Here is a 13,056-nt window from a genome sequence, read left to right on the forward strand (position 1 = left end):
AGTCAGAATTAGAACTTTCATAAAGAGCCGCTCTAATGATAAATTCCCCCCATAATATTGTTGCCGTTAGCCAGTCTAATGCTAAAATACTCCCTATTATTGTCTACAGTAATCAATTAAAGCTCAGAGCTTATAATAATGACCCGTGGCAAAATAGAAACTAAGCTGTGTTTGGTTGCTAATTGCCAAAGCAGCCATCAAACAATGGCTCCTATAGAGGGGGATTAGTAAATGTATTTTGGAAAGTGTGGGGTGAAAATTTTGACTCAATGCCTAGTCTATGATGTTCCCTGAGGCACAAAGAGTGGCTGTGCAGAATTTGGTAGTTGGAGACATGACGGTGCAACGGTGACGGTGTGATTCACACACGTAGTGGTACATCCTTTCCCTTGAGTGGAGTTTTAGCTGATTGGCTAGATTTGTAGAATAAATCTAATTACTTATTTTAGTTTAGCATTTTATAAATAAATAAAAGTTCACACCTTCACAATGTGGCAACTATTAAATTAGCAGCCAATTCATCCAAAAGCTCCTTTTTATGTGCTGGGTCACTCCACATCCCCCCCATAATGTTTACAATAACTCATGTAAACTCCCAACATAAGTATTATTTACACAAAAATATATACATCACAAAAATCATATAATAAATTTTCTTAAATTCATACATAAAATCAAGAAAGCACCAGTATGGAACACTATAAAGCTCATCATATATATATATATTATACATAGTAGATAGAACAGTAGATACCTAATGTAGATACAAATGCAATACCAAATGCTATTCCACAGTTACCATCTGCTAAATCTCATGTCAAATAATGGTGCAAATTTAATAAAAACAGTGCAAACTATGTGTAGTGGGCAGATTGCCCCAGATTCGGAATTTCTGCCGCACGTTCTTTATGAATCTGGTGTCTCAGGCACTGCCCCAAAAGAGTGCATATTTTTTGGTGCAACTTTAACATAGGGTGTGCGACACATTATGGACTTTTCATGAAAAATTTGGCGCGTTATTCTCACTTTTGCCTTCCATCACTACATGTATTGTAACGATATGGCCTGGGATACAAAGAGTTATTCAACTAGCACACGGACTCTGGTTTCTTACCCATGTTTGTTACACACATGCAAAATAGAGAAATCTGTGAACAAAGAATACATTTACATTACAAGGTATCATAGCATGGTGATGACTGAGAATCATGACTTAGTAATATTTAATATTTATGTAATATTCGTCCACCATGTTTGCATCTATGTCCTCTGTGTTCTCTGGTCTTTTTCCAAACTTCAAAAGCACAAAGATGTATTGGCTTCTTCTGCAGCTGTCCCTAGTGTTCATCTGTGACAAGAAAAGTAAATTGAGATCCCCAATGTACTCGGTGGGGGCTGGGATATGAATGTTGAAAATCTTGCATAGCTACTTGGAAAATACAGATCCCAATGTAAGTTAGCAACAAGAAAGGAAATTGTACGAGCCTTAAATACTACTTTTCCCCAGCTATTAGTTTTGGGAAAGAATCCGACCCAGGAGAACAATTAAATGGGTAAATATGCTCAAAATGTAAAACATGCTATTAATTTTACACTTGATGTTCAGTTTGTGCACCAAATAAACTGTATGTATGCCTTTAAAGAAAGTAAATAAAACAAAATGGAGTCAATGTATCGTTTATAGCCTAGTCATTAACCTAAGTGTTTAAACAGCATGAGGTTTTCTCATAAGCAAATAAATTTGTATTTTAAAAATTCTATTTGTTTTATAAAAAATAAAACACTGACGGTATTCAATGAAGAATCTACAAATGTTGCATTCAAATGACACTCGCTTTTCTTTCCAAACAAAGAAGCATAAAAATGACATCTGTTCATCACCCTGACAAATGTATAATGGCTGCCACAGGTCAATAAAAGATCCCATTAAACAAAATAATCTAAGGACTTAATGTGTCTCACTTAAAAGTTTGTAAAGTTATATGAGCAGGATTCAATTGCCTTTTGTCTCCCCAAAGAATAAACATATTGAGCAGCAGAAAGATTGACTATATTTGTTTCAAAGCAAGGCTATACCAATTTAAAGCTAATGTGAAAAGTGAGCCTGTGTGACCCAAGCATCATCTGCTATAAATCGAGATCCTGTTTTATTGTCTCTGAAGACATACCTCTCTGTGATTATAATGATGTATTGCAGATGTACAAACTTCCAGATTCACTCCAAAAAATTAAATAAAGCCATACTTTTAACTGCTTCAAGTATCCGCTGGAAAATAATGGCTCTGAAATATGATTCTCAAGCAATATTGCCTCAAGCATTTGCTGCTACTGATTTCTACCTTTGTTCTGTAAACAAAACATAATGTTCATATTGTAGATCACTCATGAAATGTGATTTTCAAGTCTTATTCATTGTAAAAAAAGAATTAAAATGTTACATTGCACTTTATATCAAATAGTAAGTAGCCTTCATCCTTATTATTTATACTGTATGTATGTTGCTGTCTTTAAATGAACCACAAACCACAAGCTATTTATAATATTAGTTGAACACACAGTACAGTTATAAGTAAAATATAAAATTTAAGTAATACAAGAAGAAATTTAAAGAAGCAAATATACATTGCATAGTATTCCATAGAAATGTAATAAAAGAGGTCATTTACATTTTAACCGTACCTTTTAACCCCTTAACGACTTGGCCTTTTTTAGTTTTTTCACTTCCATTTTTCACTCACCAACTTCAAAAATCTATAACTTTTTTATTTTTCCACATAAAGAGCTGTGTTATGGCTTATTTTCTGCGTAACAAATTGCACTTCATAGTGACGGTATTTAATATGGCGTGTACTGGGAAGCGGGAAAAAAATTCCAAATGCAGTGAAAATGGTGAAAAACCACATTTGTGACGTTTTCTTGTGGGCTTGGATTTTACAGCTTTCACTCTGCGTCCCAAATGACATGTCTACTTTATTCTTTGGGTCGGTACAATCACGTGGATACCAAATTTGTATAGGTTTTATAATGTTTTCATACATTTAAAAAAATTAAAACCTCCTGTACAAAATATTTTTTTTTTATTTTGCCATCTTCTGGGGCCAATAACTTTTTCATACTTTGGTGTACGGAGCTGTGGATAGTGTCATTTTTTGTGAATTTTGATGCTGTTTTCATTAATATAATTTTTGGGACTGTGCGACCTTTTGATCACTTTTTATAAATGTTTTGATATTTTTCAAAATGGCAAAAAAATGCCATTTTCGACTTTGGACGCTATTTTCCGTTACGGGGTTAAACATAGTGAAAAAACATTATCATATTTTGATAGATCAGGCATTTTTGGACGTGGCGATACCTAATGTGTTTATGATTTTTACTGTTTATTTATTTTTATATCAGTTCTAGGGAAATTTTTAGGTTTTTTTATTATAATTTTTTTTTTTTAAACTTTTTTTTATTTTTACTTTTACTATTTTTCAGACTCCCTAGGGTACTCTAACCCTAGGTAGTCTGATCGATCCTATCATATACTGCCATACTACAGTATGGCAGTATATGTGGATTTTACTCCCCATGCATTACAAGGTGCAATTAGCACATTGTAATACATGGGTTAAAACGAAGTAGCCTCGGGTGTTCGGAATACCCGAGGTTACCATGGCGAAGGATCGCCGCTCCCCGTGACGTCATCGGGGAGCAGCGATCCACAACAAGATGGCGGCGCCCATGCTGCCGGCGGCGATCGCGGAGAAAACACCCGCGATCAGTGCTAGCACCGATCGCGGGTGTTACTGGTAAGCCTTTGCTGCAATATGCAGCAAAGACTTACCGGCTATGGAGAGGGATCGGCCCGCGAGCCCTCTCCATGCACCGGGACCCGGCGCGCGCCGTACTAGTACGGCGCGCGTCGGGAAGGGGTTAAGTACATGCCCACCACCATTTTTTATTTGATTGCTGCCCTTATGGGCCACATCGATCAGTTGTGATGACATTTGGGAACTTCTGAATGGCTGAATGGAATAGAAAAGTTGTAAATTTAAAATATACTGAAATGTAGTTTACAGAAGTGTATATACACCCAAAAAACAAATATCTAAAACAAACCCATGCTCTTTGATCTACCAGTGATGTTAATCTCTACTTTAAGTTGAACCTCTCACTCAGCTGCACCGATTTTCTGGAATGGCCTTCCCCCTTACTATCAGATTAATACTAAACCTCCAAAGTTTCAAAGATGCTCTTAAAACCAATCTCTTTAGGCAGGTCTATCACACTCAATTAAGAAATGGGGTTTTGATAAGTATATTATACGCTAAACAGCCAAATGAAAAAAAAACTGCCAAATATCTAGAACAAGCCCATGCTCTTTGATCTACCAGTGATGTTAGATTAATCTTAAGTCTAACCTCTCACTCACATCTCCAGGACTTCTCCTGAGCTGCACCAATTAACTGGAATGGCCAGATGGTCAGATTAATACTGAACCTCTAAAGTTTCAAACATGCTCTTAAAACCCATCTCTTTAGGCAGGTCTATCACAATGAATTAAGAATAGCACAATTGTACAGCACATGTACTCAAAGAAATAGGCCCAAAATTTAGTACAGAAAAATGCCCCAATTACACTAGAAATGGTATAGCACCAGCAATGATATATAAACATGATCTTTAGTACTTATGTATTAAAAAGTACCTTTTATATTTATATACACATACACCATATCAAAACGAAAGCTTAAAAGAACACACCAAATAGTGAACTTGGGGTGTCTGGGTGTCTGTTAGGGTTCAGCACAAGGTACTGCCCTTGTAAGGGTGGGAGTCATTACATGGGGAGCCAGGGACAGTAAGTTTTTATAGACATTGAAGACTCTTCAGGACTACCCGCATAATATTAGTGACCACAAACAAGATGTAAGAATCATATAGGGTAAGGCAAAAACTTCTCTTTTATTTCTCTGTATTTGCTGGCTGGTGGTCGCTATTCTAATCAGACCTGATTGGTGTTAATAATTTACTATTTGGTGTGGGGTTTTTTTGAACATTGGGCTTTATATGGTTTATGTTTATCTTATCTATATAGGTACGTTTTAATGCATATTTAATAAAGGTCATGTTTTAACTTTTATATATCATTGCTGGTGCTAGGTCTATCACACCAGCTAACTGCATGAAACTTTAACTCTCTTTACTAACCCGTCCTGTGTCCTCCTCCCATCTGTTATCCAACAAACATTAGACACTAAGTTACAGGTTTCTCTGTAGTCACATTGACCTTGAACTTAGTATATAAGATTGGGGCCTTTGGCTGGTTCGAGCAGTGGCACCTTTATTCAAAATATTATTTTATTTAGTTTTATTTCCCTTATAAAGAATGGTTGGGCCATTATTCAAGCTATTTAACCCTTGTGTCAAGCCCGTTGTTAACTCAGTTGTTAACTCTTGCGAGCAGGGCCCTCACTCCTTTTGTACCATACATATGTGTGCTCTGTCATGTTTTATTTTATTTATAAGTTGTTGAGTAAAACATATTACTCCATATGATAACCATCCCTTGCCTCCATGATCTGCACTGTGCTTCCAGTTCTTTACTGTTGTATCCCCCTCTCCCCATTCTGCACACATGAGTATATAGATTGTGGCCCACAGAGGAACCCTTATCTAGGGTAGATGTCAAGTAGCACAGACAGTTTGTGCGGGCAGTAGGCTGCACTGCTGCCTATATAACAAATGTTTTGTACAAGCAACCATGCAATAAGCCATATGAATAAGAAAATACACATGTCATTTGGATATGTTAATATCCAAATATTTATATAGTTCTTTACAGGTGTCGTACTGTAATTTGGGGTGCTCTGGTAGGAAAACTCAGTATTGGACAGGAGATACCAAATCCAAAGGAGATAAGAAGAAAATATTGGCATCTTCACCTTGAAATACTCACAAACATGAATGCAAAAGAGGAGGGAGGTGATTCAGGAGCCCTTGTGCCTGGACGATGTCTGCTTTATGCAGTAAACTTTTTCCGGCGTAGAGGTTTTGAAGTGGGCTCCTTAGACCATCTAGAGTGCTTGCTTTTGGACATATGGAATTTCCATCATATGAAACCTATATAATGCAGCATGCTGTCACCTAGGAGACAGTGGGAGAGGGCAGAATCCAGTAATGATTTGGATAATAACATAGGCAGTCCCCTTTGACGTTACTGTCCGAAACATCACAGAATTCCGCCTTCTCCCATTGTCACCTAGGTAACGGCATGCTGAGTCTACGCACTCCACCACCACCCAGACATGTGTTTTTTCACTGTTCTTCAAGTAATTGATTATTTGTTAATATATTTAGGCAAGCATGTAGTGTTTTCTTAGAGCCACAGGAAATACATTGACTTTAATTAGACACATGGTTATCATTAATGATTATTATTAATATTATTATTAACTCTTTACACAATAATCTTTACTGTAAGAATCTTTACACTGCAAGATAATAATAAGACATGAGAAATAACAAGTTTAACTATGTCACAAGAATGGCATCTTCTAACAATAAGAAACTGACAATGTAAAATGCATTAATTAATAATTAGTACAACAGTAATATGTTCAATGTGCGTAGCAGGTTACTCATTCAAATCCATCTGTTCTTGCGATGTGTCCGTCTGTTATGTCAGATTATACTCAGCATAGGGATTGAAATAAAATTAACCTTCTGTCTGTCAGATGTGACAGTTACAAGATCACTTTTCCAAGCTTTGAAAAGGAAATTACCAGTCATTCAGTTATATTAACAGTGTATTCTACTTAAGTTTTCATCTATAAAATGTTATCATGATAATACTGGCCTTTAGAAACAGAATCAGAAGTATGTTGCATAATGTGTTTTTTTTTCTTACATTTTGGCATGACAATCACAATAGTTTAGATTTTATTACATCTGTATTTCTGTCTAAATGACAAAATATTTGTTCTTAAAGTTCAGTCTCCGTAGTTTTCAGAGAAATTACTTTCCCCTAACAGTAAAAAAAAAATCTTTAAATAAAATAAAAGAGGCAAACCATATACATTTAATTAATTAAAATATTTTTATACAATTGTTTGACGTCCCATACATGTTTGATGTAATTTCCTTGTATCGGGTTATGCCGTTATCTGATAATCGCCCACTGACCGCTTTCTGTGTAGTGTGAATGCCCACTCAAATCCAGAAGGTCTGTCTTCTTCGATCAAACATGGTAGAGTGCTACAGTCATCTAACACCGTGAGAATGAGACATATTGATAGAGATTGATTATGCCTTCTGTTGGAAAAGGCACAGAAGTCTCCCCCTCCATGCCAATTTTCTAGTTTCTACAAGCTGTATGCATTTTATGGAGTGTTCAGGAAGGGAATGGGCATGGAACAGGGCTGACAGTGGCCCACCAGATTAACTATAGTCTCTTCCGGGAGACTGCTGCAAACTATAGCAGAAAACTCAGATAGATGAGACCTGGTGCAACATGTGAGGAATCTACTGAGGAAATTACAGGCTGGCATTTAAAATGCAAGTCATACTGAATTCCCCCATTCTGTGAGTTATGGTACCTCTACCGAGAAGGGGACAGAGTAAAACTGCTTTGTGGTGGGCATTAGCACTTTTATCTATTTGCTGGCTATGCAACATACTTTGCTTGTGTAAGGTCTTGTACATGCATGGAATAAAATCCATCTGTTAAAAAATTTTGAACATGGAGTTTAGACACTTTCATGAATATTTATTCAAATCCAGTGCCAGTACATTTGTCTTATCCCTACTTTTCCCTCCTTAATTAAATTAGAAAGTTACATGCCTCCTGTCAGTCCTACAGCTTCTTCTTACAGATAAAATAGATTACTTTGTTCAGTACAGTTCCCACATTGCCTGTTACAGCCACATCAAGTACTGTTAGCATGTGGAGGATGGGGTCTTGACCTAAGATTACTTACCAAAGATGTTCTGTGGGTGTCCAGAGATTAGGGGCCCAGTCAGAACTGTGATTTCTGCAGCTATGCCACTAGCTGTTCACATTATCATAAGCATTACATTTTTACAACACTACTTTACATAACTTTACCCAACATATGAATTAGATTATACTTTAGGTTATGTTACAGTGAAAGGTTTTTACATAACTTTACATAACATATGAATACCTATACATAACTTTACCCAACATATGAATTAGATTATACTTTAAGTTATGTTACAGTAAAAGGTTTTTACATTATCAGGAAAGCAAAACTCTGATATGTTTTCTTGTCATGTAGACCAACTTTGCCTATTATGCAGTAGTTATGTTTGCTATCCACCCTAGTTTATCCCTAGACTTAATTAAAGAATGGTTTCACAGATGAAATGGACAGCTGCTCATTTGATGCTCTCTGTGTAGTTGGCAGAATAGCCTTGTGTTCTGCTTTGTAAAACAATAGTGAGATAGAAGGTCTGTTCCCTATCAGTCCCTTCTTCCAAGTCTGAGATGCTACAGATCTTTCTCTGAATTTCTTTGTACCTCAAGCTTTACACTTCATGCAACTAATTCACTGCTGTTTTCTACTACTTATTACATGCTGAATACAACTCTGTATGATGAAAACTATCAAGTAAGTCATTATATAGATCCTATATATACACTATGCAATGTTAAGTGGATTTTGGATTTACTTGTCAGAATTTCATTTTATTTACTGTGAAATTACTTACAAAGTGTGATTTTGGACACACCCATCATAGAGGAGTAACAAAATAAAACCAAAAATGCTATTAACCTCTTTTGGCCATCACAAGGGAACATTTGCATTTTTTAAACTTTATGTCCATTTTTTTCCAGATTTTGGCCCATTTTACAACAGTACCATTCTTTTCAGCCGATATTTTTTCATATTTTTTCATACTTTTTAATATTTAATGTCAGATTGTACCAACCTCTTACATTCAAGTGCTTACTACTTCCCCAGCTCCTACCAATATCAGATTTGGCAATTGTCATCAAACTCAAAATTGTTGTCAGAACGTCTGAACTAACGTCAGGGATTTTCAATAAACTAATAATTGCAATGTTAATTAGTGGAGTCAAAGTCAGCCCCAACACATCCTATACAAATCTATTGGTGAGTAACAAAGCATGCAAAGAATGTTATTCTGTATGAGTCAATGGGGGATATGTATCTTATTTCTTTTTTCTCTGGTCTATAATTGAGACATTTGGTAGGTGTTTTTCGCACTTTATTGTCATGTCTTTTTTTCTTATCATACATGTTAGTCTTTCCTGTCCTGGCTGGTGCAACTTTTGACTTAATTTAGACTTTTTGTTGCAAATGTCTGAAATCCACATGGACACAAGCTATGTGTGTGTGTGTGGGTGTGTGTGGGTGTGTGTGGGGGAGTTATATACAGTAGTGGACACTACTGTAAATTTTGGTTTTGATGCCATGGCATGTATCTTTGAGGGTGCAGTCAAAAGCATCGCAGAAACACATGTGTTTACATTTTACCATGCATTTGGTTGGTGTGAAAGTGTTTCTTTTCATTTTCCAGCAATGAAATAAGAACTCTAACCAGCCAAACACAAATGTTTAAAAGTGCATCTCAAACACCTGGTGTAGCCACACTTTTAGAATAAAACAAACGTCAATAAAATGTAAATGCAAAAATTTATAAATTAAAAAAAAACAGCCCAAACTTGCCCATCAAAAGTATGTGCAAAGTTGTAAACATTTAAAGCAAGTGAAATAATTATAATGTACATGTTAAAACATGGTCCATGAATAAAAGCCTTTATTTAAAATCCTTTAAATAATGCATATATTCCTCTTAAATGAAGCAATTGGATCACCCTACTATAGTTTAATACATGTGAAATAAAAAAAATCCCTTTTTTCTCAAATTTGGAACCAGTAAATGTTGCAACTCTCCAAATGTTTTATTATACCAGAGTAGGCTCTCTTTTGATACAGCATCAATATGCAAAGTATGTAATGTAATCAAAACAGAAAGGAAGACCCAGAAACTTTTCTTAACCCTGTATCCTTTTCCTTAAAGGGCAGATACAGGAAGAGTTTAGCCTCAATTCACTAAAATAGGAGATACCTTGAAGAGGGATATTATTTCTTACCGTATGCATGCTTAAATCCTTCTATTTCAGCATAATTAATTAAGTTGGCAACACATTTAGTAAGCAGTAGCATTATATGTTATTCTTTTAATTCTTGTCTTAATCAATGTAATTCTAGGCCAGATTACAAACAGTAGTTAGGGGCTAAATTTTTGTCATTGCTGTTACCCAATTAAACAACTGACTCACATATCTAATTATAAAAAGAAAGCATAGAAAATAACTGTATTGTTTGCAAGTGAAGCCATTAAAACTATATGGAAGAAACAATTTACTTCACAGAATACACAAAGGGGCATGTAAGTTTAAATAATTACTAAATGTCTTCAAGTTCTATTTCACAATTCAGTTCTACACAGCTACTAAATACGGATGCTTATCCATCTTAGACTGGTATGAATCATAGGACTAATGGTATGGCAAGCATCTAGATAACAATATCAATGAAGCAGAATACAGTTCTTATTGTGAACAAAGATCAATTTGCTAAATTGCTACAATTACTGGATTTAGAAAGCTGCTTATTACATATATTTTCTCAAAAATGTTGCATCATAATTAGCAGTGTGTTTGTGAAGACATCTTTTTGGTACTTTTTATCATGTAAAAACCAAGCTTGCTAACCTCCTTTAACCCATTAGTCTTCATAGTGTGACCATAGTTAGAGCAAGAATTATTCATTGCAATTGCCCCCAAAGAGCATACTGTATAAGCTTATTTCAGTCAAAAAGAAAGATCTTTTATAGAGATGAGCAGACATACTCGTCCGAGCTTGATGCTCGTTCGAGCATTAGCGTACTCGAAACTGCTCGTTGCTCGGACGAATACTTCGCCCGCTCGAGAAAATGGCATCTCCCGCCGTTTTGCTTTTTGGCGGCCAGAAACAGAGCCAATCACAAGCCAGGAGACTCTGCACTCCACCCAGCATGACGTGGTACCCTTACACATCGATAGCAGTGGTTGGCTGGCCAGATCAGGTGACCCTGGAATAGACTAGCCCCTGCCCGCGCTGCTCAGATCATTCTGTGTCTGGATGCCGCTAGGGAGAGAGCTGCTGTTGGTCAGGGAAAGCGTTAGGGTGTTCTATTAGAATAGTGTTAGGCAGGAGTGATTCTACAAGAACCCAACAGCCCTTCTTAGGGCTACAATAACGTTATACATTTTTTTTTTTTATTTGCTTGTGGCTGGGCTTGCTGGCACTAGTAGTGCAGCTAGTACCATATTGTGAGGAATTTGCAGGGGGACTTGCTACCGTTGTGTTTAGCTCTTAGTGACACGCATATCCACCTCAAACACCGAAGTGAGACAATTTATTAGGGGTTTGATTAGAATTAGGCAGAGTCTGCTGATTTATTTATTTTTTTTACCTTTATTTCATTTTATAGCTCAAACTCATCTTGCAAAGCAGTGTGCTTTCAGTGTAGGCTACAAAATAGCCATAGGAGAACCCCAACGACTTACTTAGGCCTACAATAGCGTTATATTTTCCTTTTTTTTGTTTGCTTGTGGCTGGGCTTGCTGGCATTAGTAGTGCAGCTAGTACCATATTGTGAGGAATTTGCTGGGAGACCTGCGACCGTTGTGTTTAGCTCTTAGTGACACGCATATCCACCTCAAACACCGAAGTGGGACAATTTATTAGGGGTTTGATTAGAACTAGGCAGAGTCTGCTGATTTATTTATTTTTTTTACCTTTATTTCATTTTATAGCTCAAACTCATCTTGCAAAGCAGTGTGCTTTCAGTGTAGGCTACAAAATAGCCATAGGAGAACCCCAACGGCTTACTTAGGCCTACAATAGCGTTATATTTTCCTTTTTTTTTGTTTGCTTGTGGCTGGGCTTGCTGGCATTAGTAGTGCAGCTAGTACCATATTGTGAGGAATTTGCTGGGAGACCTGCAAACGTTGTGTTTAGCTCTTAGTGACACGCATATCCACCTCAAACACCGAAGTGGGACAATTTATTAGGGGTTTGATTAGAATTAGGCAGAGTCTGTTGATTTATTTTTTTTTTTTACCTTTATTTCATTTTATAGCTCAAACTCATCTTGCAAAGCAGTGTGCTTTCAGTGTAGGCTACAAAATAGCCATAGGAGAACCCCAACGACTTACTTAGGCCTACAATAGCGTTATATTTTCCTTTTTTTTGTTTGCTTGTGGCTGGGCTTGCTGGCATTAGTAGTGCAGCTAGTACCATATTGTGAGGAATTTGCTGGGAGACCTGCGACCGTTGTGTTTAGCTCTTAGTGACACGCATATCCACCTCAAACACCGAAGTGGGACAATTTATTAGGGGTTTGATTAGAATTAGGCAGAGTCTGCTGATTTATTATTTTTTTTTTACCTTTATTTCATTTTATAGCTCAAACTCATCTTGCAAAGCAGTGTGCTTTCAGTGTAGGCTACAAAATAGCCATAGGAGAACCCCAACGGCTTACTTAGGCCTACAATAGCATTATATTTTCCTTTTTTTTTGTTTGCTTGTGGCTGGGCTTGCTGGCATTAGTAGTGCAGCTAGTACCATATTGTGAGGAATTTGCTGGGAGACCTGCGACCGTTGTGTTTAGCTCTTAGTGACACGCATATCCACCTCAAACACTGAAGTGGGACAATTTATTAGGGGTTTGATTAGAATTAGGCAGAGTCTGCTGATTTTTTTTTTTTTTTTTTACCTTTATTTCATTTTATAGCTAAAACTCATCTTGCAAAGCAGTGTGCTTTCAGTGTAGGCTACAAAATAGCCATAGGAGAACCGCAACGGCTTACTTAGGCCTACAATAGCGTTATATTTTCCTTTTTTTTGTTTGCTTGTGGCTGGGCTTGCTGGCATTAGTAGTGCAGCTAGTACCATATTGTGAGGAATTTGCTGGGAGACCTGCGACCGTTGTGTTTAGCTCTTAGTGACACGCATATCCACCTCAAACACC

This window comes from Engystomops pustulosus, chromosome 2 (genome assembly GCF_040894005.1).
Source record: "Engystomops pustulosus chromosome 2, aEngPut4.maternal, whole genome shotgun sequence".
NCBI classification, from domain to species: Eukaryota; Metazoa; Chordata; class Amphibia; order Anura; family Leptodactylidae; genus Engystomops; species Engystomops pustulosus.